The sequence below is a fragment of the Ctenopharyngodon idella genome, unplaced genomic scaffold (assembly GCF_019924925.1).
Source record: "Ctenopharyngodon idella isolate HZGC_01 unplaced genomic scaffold, HZGC01 HZGC01CH25, whole genome shotgun sequence".
Lineage (NCBI taxonomy): Eukaryota > Metazoa > Chordata > Actinopteri > Cypriniformes > Xenocyprididae > Ctenopharyngodon > Ctenopharyngodon idella.
The window spans coordinates 103,170-122,235 of record NW_026138716.1 but is presented as its reverse complement, the minus strand read 5'-3'; the positions used below and the strand labels follow the sequence as shown (position 1 = coordinate 122,235).

At 39.7% G+C, this 19,066-nt stretch overlaps 1 long non-coding RNA gene across 2 annotated transcripts; it reads left to right on the top strand.

Annotated features, from left to right (window-relative positions):
* The first annotated feature begins 1,109 nt into the window (after positions 1–1,109).
* Positions 1,110–16,470, top strand: LOC127507942 (uncharacterized). 2 transcript variants are annotated; one of them, XR_007928546.1, is made up of 9 exons: positions 1,110–1,458; positions 7,460–10,145; positions 10,364–10,529; positions 10,959–11,040; positions 13,439–14,060; positions 14,586–14,755; positions 14,849–14,977; positions 15,055–15,222; positions 15,322–16,470. It is a non-coding gene; the product is annotated as an uncharacterized LOC127507942 (long non-coding RNA). The 2 variants fall into 2 exon arrangements; XR_007928545.1 differs by lacking the exon at positions 1,110–1,458 and having other exon boundaries at positions 7,012–10,145.
* Positions 16,471–19,066: the final 2,596 nt, after the last annotated feature.

The following is a 19,066-nucleotide window of genomic DNA, read 5'->3' as shown; positions in this document are numbered from 1 at the left end:
TTAAGACTTTAACTCATACAAGGCTGCTCTAATGAGGATACTCGACAAAACGGACCTTTTTGGGATTATTGGGTGTGTTATTGTTCGTGCAAGCGTGACATCCTGGCGCGCGTTTTGTGCGTCACCTGTGTGACAGGACATTCACAGACAGCGCGTTCTCTTTTTCTCTTTTGGCGCGCTTACATGGTTTAAAAGAGCGTGATCATATATTGTAATGCCAGCCAAAGGATGACAGAAAAAACGGATGCTGCGTTTGCGTTAAATATTTTTGACGCGTTAAACTGGAAAACGTTGACAGCACTGATTTACCCAATTTTCTGTTTAATGAACACAAAACGAATTCAAAGTCAACTCTTAACATGTCCAAAACGTTATTTTTTTTTTTTACTTAATTGCGCCTTCCATGTTCAGTCACGACTGGATGCTCTATGAGAGAGCTCACGATAGCTCTCTCCGCTTGCCTGCTGCGTCACGTGGTTAGGTTGCGGCGTATTCAAAAACAGATTAAACAAAAGAGTTATTTCGAGTCATTTAACTCAAGTCCGAGTCAAGTCTCAAGTCATGAATGTCAAGTCAAATTCAAGTCAGGTCTTTTATTAATATTTGTCAAGTCTCAAAGTCTTACAATGTGCGACTTAAGTCTGACTCATGTCATGTGACTCGAGTCCCCCACCTCTGATAATCCATATTATCGTCATCATCTACTACCTGAGCCTGCGTTGCCGTTCTGATCCAGTCACAATCCGGTTTATGCCAACCGCCTTCTTTTCCAAACAACGATTAGCAACGCCTTCTCTTCCCAGCGTGTCGACTACGATGTGTTGAGCCGTAATGGTTCACGTGGCTTTGCACAACCCACATCTGCAAATGCTTTTAAAAAAGAGGACTCCGTTTGTTAAATCTGCCGGGAAAAGCCGACCGCGTCCGTTCTGACGCGCCCGCGCCATTTCAGGCTTGTTCGAGATGCACCGATCGGCATATGACATCAAAGTACCGCGAGAGCGAGTGGAGAGCTAACGACTCTTTTGAATCAGCAGCGGCGACGCATCTCGAAGCCTTTCTTCTTCTTGCTGTCTGCCTACAACAACTTATATAGTGATGGCCGATTTCAAAACACTGCTTCAGGAAGCTTCGGACCGTTATGAATCTTTTGTGTCGAATCAGCGGTTCGGAGCGCCAAAGTCACGTGATTTCAGCAGTTTGGCGGTTTGACACGCGATCCGAATCATGATCGCATGACGCACCAAAAATATTCTCGTCGATTAATAATATTAATATTGAACCACTGTACTCACATGAACTGATTTAAATATGTCTTTAGTACATTAATGGATCTTGAGAGAGGAAGTGTCATTGCTGGCTATGCAGGCCTCACTGAGCCATCGGATTTCAACAAAAATATATTAATTTGTGTTCCGAAGATGAACGAAGGTCTTGCGGGTGTGGATCGACATGAGGGTGAGTAATAAATGACATTATTTTCATTTTTTTGTGAACTAACCCTTTAACGACACATGGCACATCACTAAGAGCGCGAAGAAAGCGATGTGGAAACTGTTTTACGGTGGAAATGTTAAATGACCGACAGCTATGTCCAGTGATGCAAACGGCTCGACTTTTTTCTCAAATATGGCCGTTTTGAAAGAGAGAGATGAAAGTTGCGTGTATGACAACTTTGGGCAGTAACGTAAAGTAGTTACAGTAATAATATTCTTTTTGCAGTAACTATTGTGTAACTAATTACAATAATATTTCATTAATAATATTACCGTTACCATCCATAAAACAGCTTACCCCTACTTAACTGAAATCCAACAATCAAATAATTCCTAGGTTTATTTTCATAATTTTCATGACTCGCACAGGCACATGAAGTCACCAGAGCTTGGAATATGGAAAAGCTTACATTGAGATGGAAATACTGCCATTACTTTGATTTTGTCAGGAGAAAAGATGATCTGAACAGCGTTGTGCGAGTTGTGGCTTTATCTTTTGATAAAATACATCATGAGAATATGGGTAACAGGAAAAATTGCAGCTACAATTAGCTTCAAGCTACACACAAGAATTAATGAGATTAATACAACACTTCTTCTTAAAAGTCATTATCAATAATCACCATTGAGAGTTTGTAATAACTTCTGACTGTGATCCAATGTGGATTTTGGTCAAATGATGAGGCAGAATTATGTTGTTAGTAACATTTGAGAAGAATTTTCTGGGGAAGATACACAATTACAACTTCTGTGGGGCGTGAAGGAAAAGTAATATAGCTAGTAGTGTAACTAATTACTGTTGCCAGAAAGTGAAGTAATAATATTACTTTAGTAATGAGTAATAAATTACATTTTTTTTTTTTGAGTAACGAGCCCAACGCTGGTGAATTACTTTAGTCTGTGAGTCTCTCTTTACAAACAATGGATCTCACTCACTAATAATTGCGTAGAGTATTTGTATTTATATACATTCGAACTTCTCATGAAAATGTCCACCTAATTCACAACACGTGCGTGCACACATGAATTTGTTCTTAGCCTCGTCCTAATTGCCCTGTCCAAATACCCCCACTTGCGGTCTTGGCCACTTAAGAGCGCTTGCACGCGTCAGGAAGTTGGTGCGCAAGACTCAGTGCGGTCCAAACACGATATATCGCCCTCCGAAGGGCACTTCGGAGTGAAAACAATCATGGCCACCATATTGAAGGGTCGTTCCAAACCGAAGTGCTCAAAACTGGACACTTCAAAGGGCCCTTCGGAATGAAGGATTTCGAAGGGTACAACTAATGGACACTTCCGGCCCACATGATCCTTTGCACAGGGTAGTTGTTTGGCATCACAGAATGTGTACTGTGCCCTGTTGCATGAAGCTAGTTAAACAAACTGAGTTTCAGAGTAGGTTTGGAGTTGACAAATCCAGATAAATCCAACCTGGTTTAGATCAGGATCAACTGTTGCACAACGCTCGGTATAAACTTTCTCTGTCAACTCAAGTTTAATCCAGAGTTTGCAAAGCGCGTGCACCCGAAAGTGTGACACGTGCGGCAAACAGCCAATCACACGGAACAAGGAGAACGTCAGTTTGATTCACTTCTCGTGAGAGAGCGAGAGATGCAGGGGGAGTGGCTTTATTGCATCAGATACACTTTACTCACAGCTGATTGGTCGAGTTTGGGTTTGTGATCTCCAACTCAGAAGAAATAGCCGTGTAGCGAATCCACCTTCATGAGCCCGAAAAACCAGAGTTTGCTCAAACTAATCTTGAACTTACCTGGGTAAAAAGTGAAACCGGCTTTGTGCAACAGGCCAGCAGGCCAGAGTTCGATTTTTACCTTCGATGTCAAGGAAAACATTCGACTGTAAGTTAAATTAATTATATATTACATATAATTTGGTAGTAAATTACATGCTCTTGCCACATCTTTAGTTTGGGCAATGCCAAGTGTGCAGTCCTCAAAATCAGTTCATACACAATAAAACACCTTTTATACAGACTCAGTTTACAGAGAGCTTTCGCTGTTACTCAAAGAAACCTCGCAGCTCGACCTAGAGTTTAACGCAGCTTTCACTGTATAAATAATTTTAAGATGAAATATGCTTTTTCATCGTAATTATATACACACACCAGATGCACCGATATGATTTTTTTGGGGCCGATACTGATATTAACAAACAATTATTGGCCGATACCGATATTTGTCACTTCCTCTCTTATTTAAGCTGCATCATCAAATAATTTTTAATGAATATGGATTGGATCCATTTAACATTCAGCAGGCCTACATAAAGACAACGGAACAAAGATAAATATGAAATAAATGGTGCTTTTTAGGTAGGTTTAATAGTTTTCAGGAACAGAAATAAAGTAAACATAGCCTATGTAAAATAGCACTGCATATTCTTCACTGTATAAATTATATGCATATTAATCCTTCTTTATTGTAACAGACTTTATTGTGATTAATCTTCTAAGTTGTTTTTGTATACATTTTAATATTTTTTGTAAGTTTAAATATGTATGAGATCTGTCTCCTTTACTAAGGCGGGACTCTTATTTTGACGGGTGTTCTAGTCTACAGACTGACAAGGAGAGCGTGCAGTTCTTCGGAGTTATTTTGCAGATTTAAAGTTTGTCTGTTTATTAAGCACCCCCCAAAAAGGCATAAAATCTGTATGTATTTGTTAGCTGTTAGTTGTAATGAGTGTTTTGAGTAATTCGCTGTATGTTGATGATAATGCAGTGGAGAGAGAGAGAGTGAAAACGGATGCAATAAACTTAATAAAACATCAGTAAAGGTTTGGTCATCATTCGGATGGGGTCCGCTACACTTATGAAAGTTACAAAAATTATTTAGTCAAGAATAGTGTGCGATCTTTTTTTTTTTTTAATTTGATTAGCATTAAAGCACAGACAGCAGTGCTAGGATTACGCAACAGTCATTATACAGCTCAGTGCCTTCACGCAGTTCATTAATAAACCATCGGTTAGTTATATCGGCCTTTCTCCTGCTACAGCCGATATGCCGATGGTTGTAAATTGAGCAAATATCGGCGGCCGATACATTGGTATCTGTGTGTGTGTGTGCATCTGTGTAATGAAATATTCAGACAGATCATACACACACACACATATATATATATATCGATTAAAATAATTAATCACAATTAATCACATGATTTTCATGAGTTAACTCGTGATTAATCGCACATTTCACTCTGTAATCTTTACATTTTTTCCATAACAACATCGAAAGCTCAGCCAAACAGCTGATCATAGCTGTACAGGGCAGGTTTTTATTTCTCATCTCCATAAATATATCTAGTAGTAGAGCTAATGCAAGGCCTAGAAATAAATTGGGGTTATCCTTTGCTGAATCTTCTTCCTTCCTTGCATAGGGATGACGAGGAAATTTCAGCAAAGGATAACCCCGATTACTACGGTTACCACGCCTCAAGACACTGTTCAGATGGTGTATTTCAAGACATTTGTCAGGTTTTTGTCCTTAAAACACTCTTGTGTGTGGGACTAATTTCTTACGCATCTCATCCCAAGCCTCTGTTGCTCATTCCAAAACGTCATTTCAGAACGAGTAATGGAGGCTTGAGCCTTGACAGTACAATAATACCGTTGATACAGTTATTAACACACACACAGAGAGAGAGAGAGAGAGAATAAGCATATATGAATTAGCCTACCTGATCTGTGCGTCTCTAACGGCAGCAGTGTCTCTACTAATAAGTTGCTAAACTATTTTACTGATTAATTCGTCAGAGCAGCGCTGACCAAACGTTTCTGTGCGAGTGTGTGTCCGCACTATACAGTAAGTGTGTGCATTTAAAAGAGCGCGCAAGAGAGTATGCGCTTTCAGGACACAATAAAATGTATTTTGTGGCAAAAACCATGATAATAATTTGTCATTTTCATCCTATAGTTTACTATATTTATTTGCTTGGTCGGCGTCATTGTGGGTTTTGGTTCTTTTGCGGTTGTAGGCTGTAAGGAACTGTTGAAATAACTGAAATCATTTGGCGAAGCGATATGGAACTGAAATGCGGTCAAGACCTGCAAGAACTACTTTAGCCGTGCGTTTTCCTGAAAATAACTGCACACCTTAGATCGTTGGTCAAACAATCAGATTCGAGCATTCAACAGCCCCGTAGTATAAATTGTGTTAATGCGTTATTACGGTGTTATATATATATTATTGTTGAATCAACGCTAGACTATGATGTTGATTCTACATCACTGATGTTGAATCAATATAGAAATTAACAAAATTAATCAATGGTAATATTGTTTGATCAATGTTACAATGTGATGTTGACGTTTAGTCAATTTATTTTATTTAACAGTTTAACACAATCAATGACCAAAAAGATATAAGAACTTACTTTTTTTCAGAAAAAAAAAAAAAAAAAAAAAAGATTAATATATATTTACTCATCACGAAATCTGAATGTCCTGCACCAATGGTGCCCATGTTGGATTTAGGTCAGGCTGACTAATTGTTCACAGAAGACTTGAAACAAATCATGTGACCAGCATACTCAAGACAGACCAGACTATGATAAATGACAATTTGCCAGGGAATAATTTATTATTTATGAGATTCATGAGCCCGTTAGATATACAAAAGACGCACTATCTCATGTTTAACTGCTACAGAGACATCAGAGCCAGCGGCAAACGTCGGAAGGATTAGCCGAGGTAAGGCTGTTCTCGGCTGGGTGCATGAGCGCTGAGCGCCCCGTGATCGCGTGGATCTCACAACTCCGAAAATGTCAGATCAAATTTTCAAACAGGCACTATCTTTATCAATAAACCACAGATTGAGCTTTAAACAGGTACATTCTCGCCTGAAAAACTCTTAGAACTACAAATCATGACATAATAACAGCAGTATGTTTAAATTGTGCGGGTTTTCTCCTTTAGTATATATCGCAGTATGTAAATATATTGCACTATTGACACTTCAGAGTGATGAAATGCATGGGGACGTGCTTGATGTTAAAAAGAGTGACTGGCACACTGAGCACACTACCAAAGTGTGTGCACAGAAACCTGCCCCTCTCAGAAGGCGATTAGGGATGTTCTCGATGCTAAAGTGTTATTAAGCACAACAAGTAGGGGTAAAGTGGTAGACACGATTAGCCGGTAGAAATTTGTCAACCGGTAGAGATTTTGGACAATCGTCTCTGTCGCGGTTACGCTCACGGTCACGAAAGCTTATCATGTGCATGAGTTTTTAAGCATTGGGTGTTTTCAAACCATTAAAGCACAATTAGGAGCAGAAGACAACCCATTTCAGCATATGCCAGGGCTCTCTGAGAGACTGTTTCTCAGCGCGGTCTGAGAGACGCTGCTCCTAGAGCGTGTGAGCACTGAACTGAGTGCTTATTGCTACCTAATTGGGCTTGAACGGTTGTGCCAAAGTGGCCATGTATGTGCAAGTTAACACAGTAATTTATGTCTTAAGTGAAGGTACAGTTGAGAAAGACAAGGCTCGAGTGAATGGATCGGTGCAGTCAGTCTTAAAGGGACAGCATCCAAATGTACCTGCTGTCATTATTAATGCAAATCAAACAACAAAAAAGAGAAAATCTCTCCCTGCTTGCTTTTGTAACTTTAATAAGAATAAATGTATATTTAACTAACACAGTAAAGGCTATGCATTGTTTTTATACATTTTAATACTTTATACATTTTATGCAGTATTTCTAGTGCTTGAAGTTTTTCATGTCGGTCTATTTTGTCTGTTTCTTAGTTCTATTGTAGTTTTTCTTTGCTCTTTCTTTATCACCGTTTACTTGTCTTCAGTAAGCTTGAGAGTTTTTTTTTTTTTTTAGGCTAGTATTTTTTTTTTTTTTTAATTATATTGAAAATGTATTATGCTGTAATGTTACTCTTTTGATTACAGTCAACTTTTTTCTCATAAAAGATGTTTCATATTTCTCCACTGTAGGCACTGGTGCTGTAAAGTCTCACAAGAGCTTCAATCAAAGCCCAGAGATGACAGAGACGACTCAGAACTCCCATCCAAGAAACGGGCCAGTACAGTAAAAAAATCTTTTATTGAGGCACAATCTCTCAATTGAGGAAACTATTTGTTTTCTCAGTCTAGCTGAGCTGTGGCTGTGCCACCTAAACAAGTCACAATCTGACCCAGCATACTCCTGTTCAGCTCGTCAGAAAGCATAAGAACCTGCCTGGTCTGCTCCTCTCGAGTCAGAGTGCTCAGACTAGGCGAAGGACATTCTCAGTGTAGCTGAGCTGTGGCTGTGCCACCTAAACAGGTCACAATCTGACCCAGCATACTCCTGTTCAGCTCGTCAGAGAGCACAAGAACCTGCCTGGTCTGCTCTTCTTCTGTGAGAGAGCTCGGAGAGTCCTTCTAGCGCATGTTTACATAGAAAAACAATGAAAAAGTAGCGCATTTGGTGAGGCACATTCTCAGTGCAGCTGAGCTGTGGCTGTGCCACCTAAACAGGTCACAATCTGACCCAGCATACTCCTGTTCAGCTCGTCAGAGAGCACAAGAACCTGCCTGGTCTGCTCTTCTTCTGTGAGAGAGCTCGGAGAGTCCTTCTAGCGCATGTTTACATAGAAAAACAATGAAAAAGTAGCGCATTTGGTGAGGCACATTCTCAGTGCAGCTGAGCTGTGGCTGTGCCACCTAAACAGGTCACAATCTGACCCAGCATACTCCTGTTCAGCTCGTCAGAGAGCACAAGAACCTGCCTGGTCTGCTCTTCTTCTGTGAGAGAGCTCGGAGAGTCCTTCTAGCGCATGTTTACATAGAAAAACAATGAAAAAGTAGCGCATTGGAATGGTGAGGCACATTCTCAGTGCAGCTGAGCTGTGGCTGTGCCACCTAAACAGGTCACAATCTGACCCAGCATACTCCTGTTCAGCTCGTCAGAAAGCACAAGAACCTGCCTGGTCTGCTCTTCTTCAGTCAGAGAGCTCAGAGAGGGTGCAGTCTGCATCTCATCTACCAAATCCAAACACAGACAAGATTAGCAGCTCCGTTTGCAAATAATTATGAATGCGTTTAGCAAAAACATGTTCATATTGATACACCTCGTAGATTCTCACGCACACTGCCAGTGCTAGAGCCCTCTTGGGTCATCAAGATTGTTCGGTCTTATGTTGACAGCATGAATGCAGATTTGTTGGGCTGCTCGCTTTCTTGATCATAGCTATGGCAATAGGAGTGGCCGTGCCGTCTCTCGTTTTCCATCCGAGGCTATCCTGGTTTATCTGGAAGTAGCGTATTCATAAGCATGGAAGTGTCCACACTCTGGTGTGTCTCTGGGCCGTGGCTTTGCTGATAGCCTCAGCGTCTGCTGCTCTGGAGAAGAGGTGGATTTGTTTAGTGTTGTGGACGCTGCTGCCTTTGCTGACTTCCTCTGTGCAGAAAAATGCGTTCATTTCATCTTCAGTGGTCCTCAGATTTATGGCTACCCTCTCCACTGCCTGCTCCTCCAGCCTCGGACATCTGCATCAGGAGCCCAGCTCGTCTCTCTGGACAATGGCTTTGCTGATAGCCTCAGCGTCTGCTGCTCTGGAGAAGAGCTGGATTTGTTTAGTGTTGTGGACGCTGCTGCCTTTGTGCAGAAAAATGCGTTCATTCCATCTTCAGTGGTCCTCAGATTTATGGCTACCCTCTCCCTGCTCCTTCAGCCTCGGACATCTGCATCAGGAGCCCAGCTCGTCTCTCTGGACAATGGCTTTGCTGAATGCCTCAGGCAGCGTTAAGTGTTGTGGACGCTGCTGCCTTCGCTGACTTCCTCTGTGCAGAAAAATGCGTTCATTTCATCTTCAGTGGTCCTCAGATTTATGGCTACCCTCTCCACTGCCTGCTCCTCCAGCCTCGGACATCTGCATCAGGAGCCCAGCTCGTCTCTCTGGACAATGGCTTTGCTGATAGCCTCAGCGTCTGCTGCTCTGGAGAAGAGCTGGATTTGTTTAGTGTTGTGGACGCTGCTGCCTTTGTGCAGAAAAATGTGTTCATTCCATCTTCAGTGGTCCTCAGATTTATGGCTACCCTCTCCCTGCTCCTTCAGCCTCGGACATCTGCATCAGGAGCCCAGCTCGTCTCTCTGGACAATGGCTTTGCTGAATGCCTCAGGCAGCGTTAAGTGTTGTGGACGCTGCTGCCTTCGCTGACTTCCTCTGTGCAGAAAAATGTGTTCATTCCATCTTCAGTGGTCCTCAGATTTATGGCTACCCTCTCCACTGCCTGCATCCTCCAGCCTCGGACATCTGCATCAGGAGCCCAGCTCGTCTCTCTGGACAATGGCTTTGCTGAATGCCTCAGGCAGCGTTAAGTGTTGTGGACGCTGCTGCCTTCGCTGACTTCCTCTGTGCAGAAAAATGTGTTCATTCCATCTTCAGTGGTCCTCAGATTTATGGCTACCCTCTCCCTGCTCCTTCAGCCTCGGACATCTGCATCAGGAGCCCAGCTCGTCTCTCTGGACAATGGCTTTGCTGAATGCCTCAGGCAGCGTTAAGTGTTGTGGACGCTGCTGCCTTCGCTGACTTCGTGCTGGTTGTCTGCAAGCATATGGTCTCCCTGGGCAACGGGCTTTTCTTCCTCCAGTTCCATTCCAGTCTGAATGTGGCAGTTTCCTTACTGGACAAAAACCGTAAGCTTTTTAATCTAAAATGAATGTTAAAATGAATAAATACACAATAATTTCCATCATTCTCTGTTTTAGCATTTCCTAGTTGTTGTACAGTCCAATAGAAACAACTGTTTGATATGCTGCACCAGTCTTTTAATTCAGCACACTGAGCTGAACTACACAGACAGCAGTCTGAGTCTAATCTGTGATTTTTTTTTTTTTTTTTTTTCTCTCCATAGCATCAACAGATAATAGACTCCGGGGCAAATCCGCCTTCAAGTCACCAGCTCTGCTGTACACTCAGATTCAGTTCGGCAATGCACACAGAATATGCCCCGTCGTCACTGAATCATTCTCCTCACCGTGGAAAAGCTGGAGCCGACAGGTCGGTGAAGACTGAACACGGTAAGAATAGTTAAAATATGTTTTATTTGTACAGTTATATCCAGTAACATGTTTTTAATTTTAAAAATGGTTGTGGCCAAGTTAGCTCTTCAGTGTCATTAGCGTTAACTTTTGAGTAAAACGCTATTTGGAAAGAATTTCTTTGTCTTTCTGGGAGGTGGGGTGATTTAAGAAGCTGTCCTGGTTTCAGTCCAATCCTAAGCACAAATTTTCACCCCTTTCCAGTAAAATAGCAGGCGAGATAAGCTAATGTTAGGCCTACCTGTTTTTTTCACTGAACTTCTACTATACTAATTTGAGCCTATTTTTGTTTACATTTGACAGTTCTCCACCTCATGTAATGTTGTTTCAGATCATTATTTTATATCATATTAATTCATATTAAGATACACTCTGTGTGTGTGTGTGTGTGTGTGTGTTCTGTTGCAGCTTACAGCTCATTCAAGTGCCACCAGTGTGTTTTTGGAGTATTTCATCTTTTTATTTCACCTTTACCGAACGTCTGAGTAAAGTAAGATTAACAACTGTTTTAAGCTTGATTTAGCCAGCTATTTTGTCAACTACTGATAATGGTCCACAACTACAGCTTTTAACATGTAATAAATGTGCCATTTCAAAAGATTCATTCAAGGTTAAAAGTTTTTAAAAACCTACTCTTTAGGCTGTTTTTTAAGTTTGTGTTTGTCATTGGAAACGAGATTTGCATTATACATAACATGGAAAGCAGTGTACGTTTTTTTCAAAGAATTTTCAAGAGAAGTCTTTGTTTAAAAACCTACTTTTCAGGTTTACAACCTACTTGGTTGGTTTCACTTTCGTGCTGACCCTGGGGCACCAGGCAGTCCTTATTGTCGAGTCCTGCTGTATATTTATTTTTGAAAACACAAATGTTTGTTCTTTTCTGCAACTCACTGGTTGCAATCTGTCTTTTGTGCTTCTGTAACATTTCTTTTAGGAACGTTTTTTCTATTCATCTTATCTGTCTCCAGCTCTACCTTAAGACGGAGGACCCATGTAGACATTGATAAACGACTTAAATTAGGGATGACTACATAAATTTGACTGACTTTCAAGTGACAACAGAGAGGGACCTTGTAGATGTCAATAGAGATCTTTTTGAAGAAAGTCCAGACAATCCAACTTATTCAGACACTGCAACTGGACTAGTTATTAGTGAGGAGAAAGTGGCATGGAGGTAGATGCAGACATACATGAGGGTTTCGTGATGGGCAGCTGTGATAGGCCGATTCAGACAACTGATACAGAACATTCAGAAGATGAACTGCCTGAGACATTTTCACTCTCTGACAGTATTTCCAACTGGGCCATACACTTTGGCATTTCTTTGGTTGCTTTGACAGCACTATTGCGCATACTTCGCATTTGCCATCCTGATTAGATCACTGGAAGGCCACTGAATTTAGGCAGTTTCTGCTGTACACAGGACCTGTAGTGTACCTTTCTGGACCGAAATATGTACAGCAATTTCATGCTACTCTTCTCTGGTATTGCTATTTTAGTAAGTCCTAGACTATCCTGCCACACACACACCTTGCTTAGATCTTTTGTTTCTCACTTTGGTGAAATTTATGGCAAAGATCAACTGGTTTATAATGTGCATGCTTTGGTTCATCTGGCAGATTAAGTACAACGACATGGTTGTCTTGACGCGTTTTCTGCATTTCCCTATGGAAGTTACCTGAACAAGCTAAAAAGGCTCGTCAGAAAACCAGACTTTCCCCATGCCCAAATTATTCATCGATAGTCAGAGATGAGAATTACTGACACTCCTTTAAATGGTGCCTCTTTTAAAAAACAGCATTTTGTTGGGCCACTTGTAGATGGACAAGCACAGTATGGTGAGATGGCATGTGACAAGTGGACGGTTAAAGTTTCACCCGGGGATAACGTTTGTCATTGGAAACGAGATTTGCATTATACATTGTGGAATGCAGTGATGGAGTGTACGTAGTATACAAAGAATTTTCAGAGAAGTCTTTGTTCTTCACTTACCCATTCAATTCTGAATATCTGAATATCCATATCATTTCACAAACATCAGATATACTCGTGTTAAAGCTTCAGAGCTTGTCCAGAAATGTGTTGCTTTACCTCATAGGGATGGATTTGTGATCATACCCTTATTTCATACATTTTAGGAATGTCTCATGTTATGTTGTCAAAGGCAGCATGTTGTCATTTTTTCCTGGGGAGAATGATGGTGGTAGTATTGATGGTAGTTTTAGTTGTAGCTCTTGTGTTCATATATTAGCAGAAGGAATTGATGCGGTTGCACAGACAATTGTTATCCAGTTTCAGACTGCAGTGTTTGTGGTGATGCATGGTGATGTCTTTTTTTTTTTTTTGTCACTGAGTCTGATCCTAATTTTGCATAAACACCTGTCCAGTCAAAACTAAGTACTTTGTGTAGTAAGTTGCTTGTGTTCAAAGTCATTTTTATTTATATAGCACTTCATACAATACAGATTGTTTCAAAGCAACTTTGCAGTAAGTTGACAGTTCATTGTTGATTCAGTTGAGTTCAATAATTCCGATTTGTTGACCATCTCTGATTTTTATTGGACGACCAGCTTACATCTTCTTTTAAAAGTGACCCATATGCAATTACACTATGCACTTGGTGAAACAAGGTAGACGTACTGACCCAGAAAAGCTTAGGCTGAAAAGAAAGTAAAAACAGCGTGATCAGCAAATCATTGGGTCTCATTCACCAACAATTCCTCTCACAAAAACTTTCCAGCTAATGCACAACAGATTCATACGCCACAGCAATAAATGATTAATGATGGCTATAGAATGTATTTGATTACTAACAATTGTTTCAGAACTTCTTGAAACAGAAAGTTATATTTCTGTGTTGCTGTTTGTTTCTTTTCTTCTCGGTTAAGGATGTTCCACTTAATCGAGCTCTTGATCAATAAAATGGTAGCAGTGGTGCCACAAACCTGGTGTAGAGATGGAGTTCTCTGTTGGCCAAACTACAATGATGAAAGAGTAAACAGGGCAGTGAAAAATTCAGAGGAGCCTGGACCTGACTGGAAAACATATGATGTCAGAGTTATTGAAACATGTGGTATGCAATTTTTTTTTTTTTTTTTTTTAAAGTCAAAATGACTATTGTAAGCAAATATAAAAATATTTTGCCCTTATGTAATTGAAAAAAAAAAAATCCTTTTAATCGGTCTCATACTGTTCTGTTGTCTGTAATTATATTCTTTTTTGCTCTGATCATTTGAAACAAACTGATTTGTCTTGGACCGGAGCAGAAATGTGCCAGGTACCTGAACATCGGTGCTATGGGCTCTGTCCCTGATGAGCCAGGAGGCTTGTGGGCTTATATTTATGCCAATCATTTTATTTATTTATTATTCTTTATTGTATATAGTTATTACAGCCTCAGGCTTGTTTGTTGCCAGTCCGACAGCATCACATGTGGAGGACAACACCAAGCCGATCGATCATGAGGTGGTCTGTCTATCTGCTTGCATCACGAGGGCTAGGGTACACAAGGTAAGTGCACTGCTGAGAAATCCACGTGTGCGGAGTTCTTGAGCCATGAGAGAGAGAGAACGAGCCGTCTGAACCAGCCACTGCTGCTTCAAGGCACTGATCATGTCGATAACCAGAATGGGACTGTAACAGCTCTGTGATGCCTTGATTATGTCAGTATCTTGTCCAGAAATGTCAATAGTGATGCATTGTACAGATGGTTCTTCGCTGCATCTTGGACAGGGCCAAACTCTGACGACACATGCGACATGTGATCCAGTGACCGAACAGAGTCGAACCAGGAGGCAGCAGCTATTGTCCGTGTTATATCTGTTCAGTCATGTTTCTATTTGGCTCTTTAGCATGGCTAACATACCTTGAAGCAGCAGTATCGTTCAGACGGCTCGTTCTCTCTGTGATTCGTGGCTCAAGTTCTCCGCACTCTTGGATTTCTCAGCAGTCTTGTTGCCCTCTTCGCTGGTGATGTTTGGGACATTGTAGCTCCAGTGCACTCACTTGTGATTGAGTTTGTCCTGATTGTTTCAGGTGAATGCAGCGGCACCGGCATGAGTAAAGAAGTGCATATGCTACTTCCAGATCAACCAGGTAGCCCCGGATGGAGAACTGTGACACGCTGGCTTCCTACACGCGGGTCTCGCTCTGCTCGGGCCCGAGGCTCATATCATCATCATCATCATCATCATTATTAACACAAGGTAAGTTTATTTTATTTTTTTTACTCACCGGCTCATCACTAGCACAGTCAATGAGATTACCGCTTGTTCTTTTTTTTTTGTTTTTTTTTTTAGATTTTCTTTACAGACTCTCCTCTTGCCAGGACGATGATCAAGAGAGCGGTCAGACCAACAGATTGGCAACATACCAGACCGGGCAATCTGGACTTGCCAATCCCAGGTGATCCAAGAGGGCTCAACGAGGTATATAAATATGAACATGTTTTTGCTAAATGCATTCAAAACTGTACGCAAATGCTAATTTTTCCTGTATTTGGTAGATGTGCTCCAGGCTGCACCCAATCTGCCTGAAGAAGAGCAGACCAGGCCGGTTCTGGCGCTCTCAGAGGAGCTGAACAGGGGTGTTCTGTGTCAGATTGTGACCTGTTTGAGTGGCACAGCTCCACACCATAGGACATGTAGGACAGATATGCTGTCTGGGCAACCAGGTATGAGCACACGCTTTACCTTTACAGTTTTCATTGCAGTTTCTGAGTTCTTAACTTTTGTTTGTAGTTAATGTGTTTTTGTATTTGTTCATTATTTAGACAGTCACTCTGGAGGAAGCGAAGGCGGCAGCTTCTGCTCACGCTCCGTGGGGTATTTAGCAAAGCCATAGTACAGAGGGGCTTCTTTCTCCAGTGGAGAGAGAAGCCCTAGAAGAGCAGCACACTGCGTTTGTTTTATTTAGGTTGCTGTTGCTTTGGTTTTGTTGTGTGTATATAGTTGGTTTCACATTGTTTTATGCTTTCATGTAACTTTTAATCTTGTTAATTTCTAGTTTTCCCCATGTTTCCTAAGAGTTTTTATTGTTATTTGGTTGTTAATTAGTATTTATTGATTTTGTGTGTTCTTGTTTGTTCAATAGTTTACTTTCTTTTATTGTTCATGTTTTGTTATGCTGTGCTTTGTATATAGTTCTTTTTTTAAAATAATAAATAATCTCCCTTAACCCATTGCTTAATTTCATTCTTTTCTTTTTAGTACCAATACTTTTTTTTATTCAGTATAAATATTAAAACATGTGATCATGGGAACAAAAGTCAAATTTTTAGACTCATAAATGCTTTGATCTGAAATGTTATGCTTCGACGGGCTCATGAAGACACAGAACCCCTGCTATTGTCCACTAATATGGACAAAATGCATTATTAATCATGTAAAATGTATGTTGAATATGACTAGATCTCTAGAGGTTGATATCCTGGTGGAGTGATGAGTTGATTTAAAAACTTTTTTTTTTTTTTTTCACCAGTTTTATAGACTAAACTTAAAGTAGGTAAACTGAGCTGAAAGAGGAGCGTCTCTACAATACTGTCTGGTAAGTTCTACTTATCTTTTTCTTTCCTTTTTTGTATATATGTGTGTGTGTGTGTGTATACACATGTGTGTGTTTGTGTTAACAGGCAGTAGGTCTTGTGATCAGACCCAAAGACGATAAACAGACCCAGTAGCAGCTCAAGATGTCAACGCTTCAGCCGTCAAGTCAAACAGGTTCAGATTACATTTGATATGTTATCCAGATTTTCTTAGAAGGGTATTAATGCTAAACATAAAGCCTTACTAAGGTCTTGATGGCCTTGCTTCTTCTTTTACAGGCACTGGACCCCGTGAAACAGCTGTTCAGTGGACCGCTGGCTTCCAGAAGCGTCGTTCTGCTGACTTTATTTTTCTGCATTTCATTTGGGTAGACTGAATTCTGGCTGTATATCTCTCTATTCTGACATTATAACTCCCAAATGCAAGAAAAAAAAGGCGGAATTTTGAGATAAAAAGTTGCAATTACCTTTTTTATTTTTTATTCAGTAGAGTCAACAAGCTTCCATAGTATGCAGGTAAAGTAGGATAAACTATAAATCCAAATTTAAAATGAGCTCTGTTCTGATTGGCTAACCTTCACACAGGCTGTTTTTGCTACTGTACCTTTAAGATTTCTAGATTTAAATCTGTTGTGATTAGCTAACTTAATTTTAGATTACGATAAGTTTCATACAGATAAGTAAGTATGATCGAATGATGTAAAGCTCTCTGTGCTATGGGTTATGGATGTGGTTTCCGGAGCTTTTTAAGAGAGCCGGGGATGGAGGGTCTCCACGTCTCGAGTCCAAAGCTCAGAGAGTGAAAGCTGCTCTCCAGTCAAAACTGCAGGTTAATGTTACTAAAACTAGACCAAATGAGACTCCTCATCACCACATTAATTATGTCACGATATTAAAGAACTAATAAAGTGCAGAAAGTCCAGCTATAATGATGATTTTGTTTCTATCTGGTAGCTGTCAGTTTGCTGGTGTTCGTCTTCTACGCGGTGAAGACCAAAACTCGAGTCTGATCGTGTCCTGCGTGTTCAGCGGTGCTTCTGTCATCTCCTGGATGGACGGAACTTTACCCCACACAACTACGGTAAACCCCAGTATTCATATGTAATCTTGTAATACTGCAACTAGTTTCACATACAAAGAGGCCAGCCAATCATAATTCCAAAAGTTTGGAATAATTAAGCTTTTTTTTAATCTTTTTGAAAGAAGTGATTAAAAATACAGTAAAAAAAGTATTATTGTGAAATATTGTTACAGTGTAAAAGAACTGTTTTAATATTTAACCCTTTCATGCATGAATTATTAAGTCACAAAGTAATTTTTTTTTTTTAATGTTTGTTTTGAGGACCTTTATTTTTATTACATATGTGTTACAGCCTCAGACATGAGGCAAGGTTATATCTATATATTTATATCTATAAATTATATATCTATAAATTATATATTTATAATTTATATAGAGTTCTCCAACTCAAATCTCTTGATTTTTATTTCTCTCCAGTACTTTGCAGATGATGAAGAGTTTTTTTTTTTTTTTTTTTTAAATATTATTAATAAATATTTTATATAAAAAAAAAATATTTGAAAACGCTCTGCATCTGTTTTGGAAACGCATACGATCCCGGTTAAAAGAGTTCTCCAACTCAAATCTCACATCAAGAACGTAGTTAGTGATATCAGCCGAATAAAACCGCTTCTGGTAATAGCACAGCTTTATTGCAGCAAATCCCAAATCAGCAGTAGTGTTTTTGTTTTTTTAAATAAATATTATTAAATTATAAAAAAATCCAATATAACCCTGCCTCATGTCTGAGGCTGTAACACATATGTAATAAAAATGGCACACACATTTAGGAAACTGAATAAAGAGGAGATATGAAAAGGAATTGAAATAACTTTTAGTTCTCATTATGCATACAGTTATAACAGATGAATGTTGCTTTAACAATTTTCCATAAAGGTCCTCAGACGATGTGTCGTTATCAGATCATGCGGTGATTTACAGCACATCATGTCATATGTGTAAACGACAGGACTAACTAACGAGTGACTAGTGTTAATGGAAGTCATTAAAGTCTCTTATGCCCACCAAGGCTGCATTTATTTGATTAAAAACAGCATTATCGTACATTGATAATATTAATAAATGTTTCTTGAGCAGCAAATCAATTTCTGAAATTTCCGAAGGATAACGCGATTTAAATTGTAATGATATTTCTTTTTCAGGGTCTTTGAATAGAAAGTTAAAAAGAACAGCATTTAATACAAATAGAAAGCTTTTGTAACATTACACATGGCCCTTAAAAAGTTTGGGGTCAGTAAGATTTTTTTTTTTTTAAACAAATTGAAGAAATGAATACTTTTATTTAGCAAGGATGCACTAAATTGATCAAAAATGACAGTAAAGACATTATATATATAAATATATATATATGTTGCAGATATTTTCTGGCCCCTCCTTCTTGTTCTTTAATTGGCTCAACTTCAGTGACATCACTGCAGGTGAGCTGAGCCCCGCCCACAGGCACAAAACCACAATGTGAAATCACTGCTCTCTTACACTGTGTGTTCTTTGATCCAGATACATACTTGTTTCCTGCACTGGATAATTTGCTCTTTGCTGTTACAATGGCTGAACAAGCTCAGAAGAGGTAAGGCTTGTGTTTTTGAACCTTGACTTTATTTGCTTGTGTTACTGGTGTTTCCTTCAGAGGTTTTCTTCATTTTGAGAAATAAGTTATCCAAAAATAACCAGTTAAGGTCAGATGTTATATTGGTCACATTGAATTGTTTTGCTCATTTTAGTCGCATGGAGTTTAAGTCAAACCAATTTTGCTCAAAATCAAATTAAACCTAAGTTAGCAAAAAAAAGTTATTGTGTTTTGTTTTAAAGCAAAGTTATTGTACGTTTTTAAGTTTTAAACATTGAAACTGGGCCCCAGGTATTTTTCCAGACTTGTAAATCTTATAGTTGTTT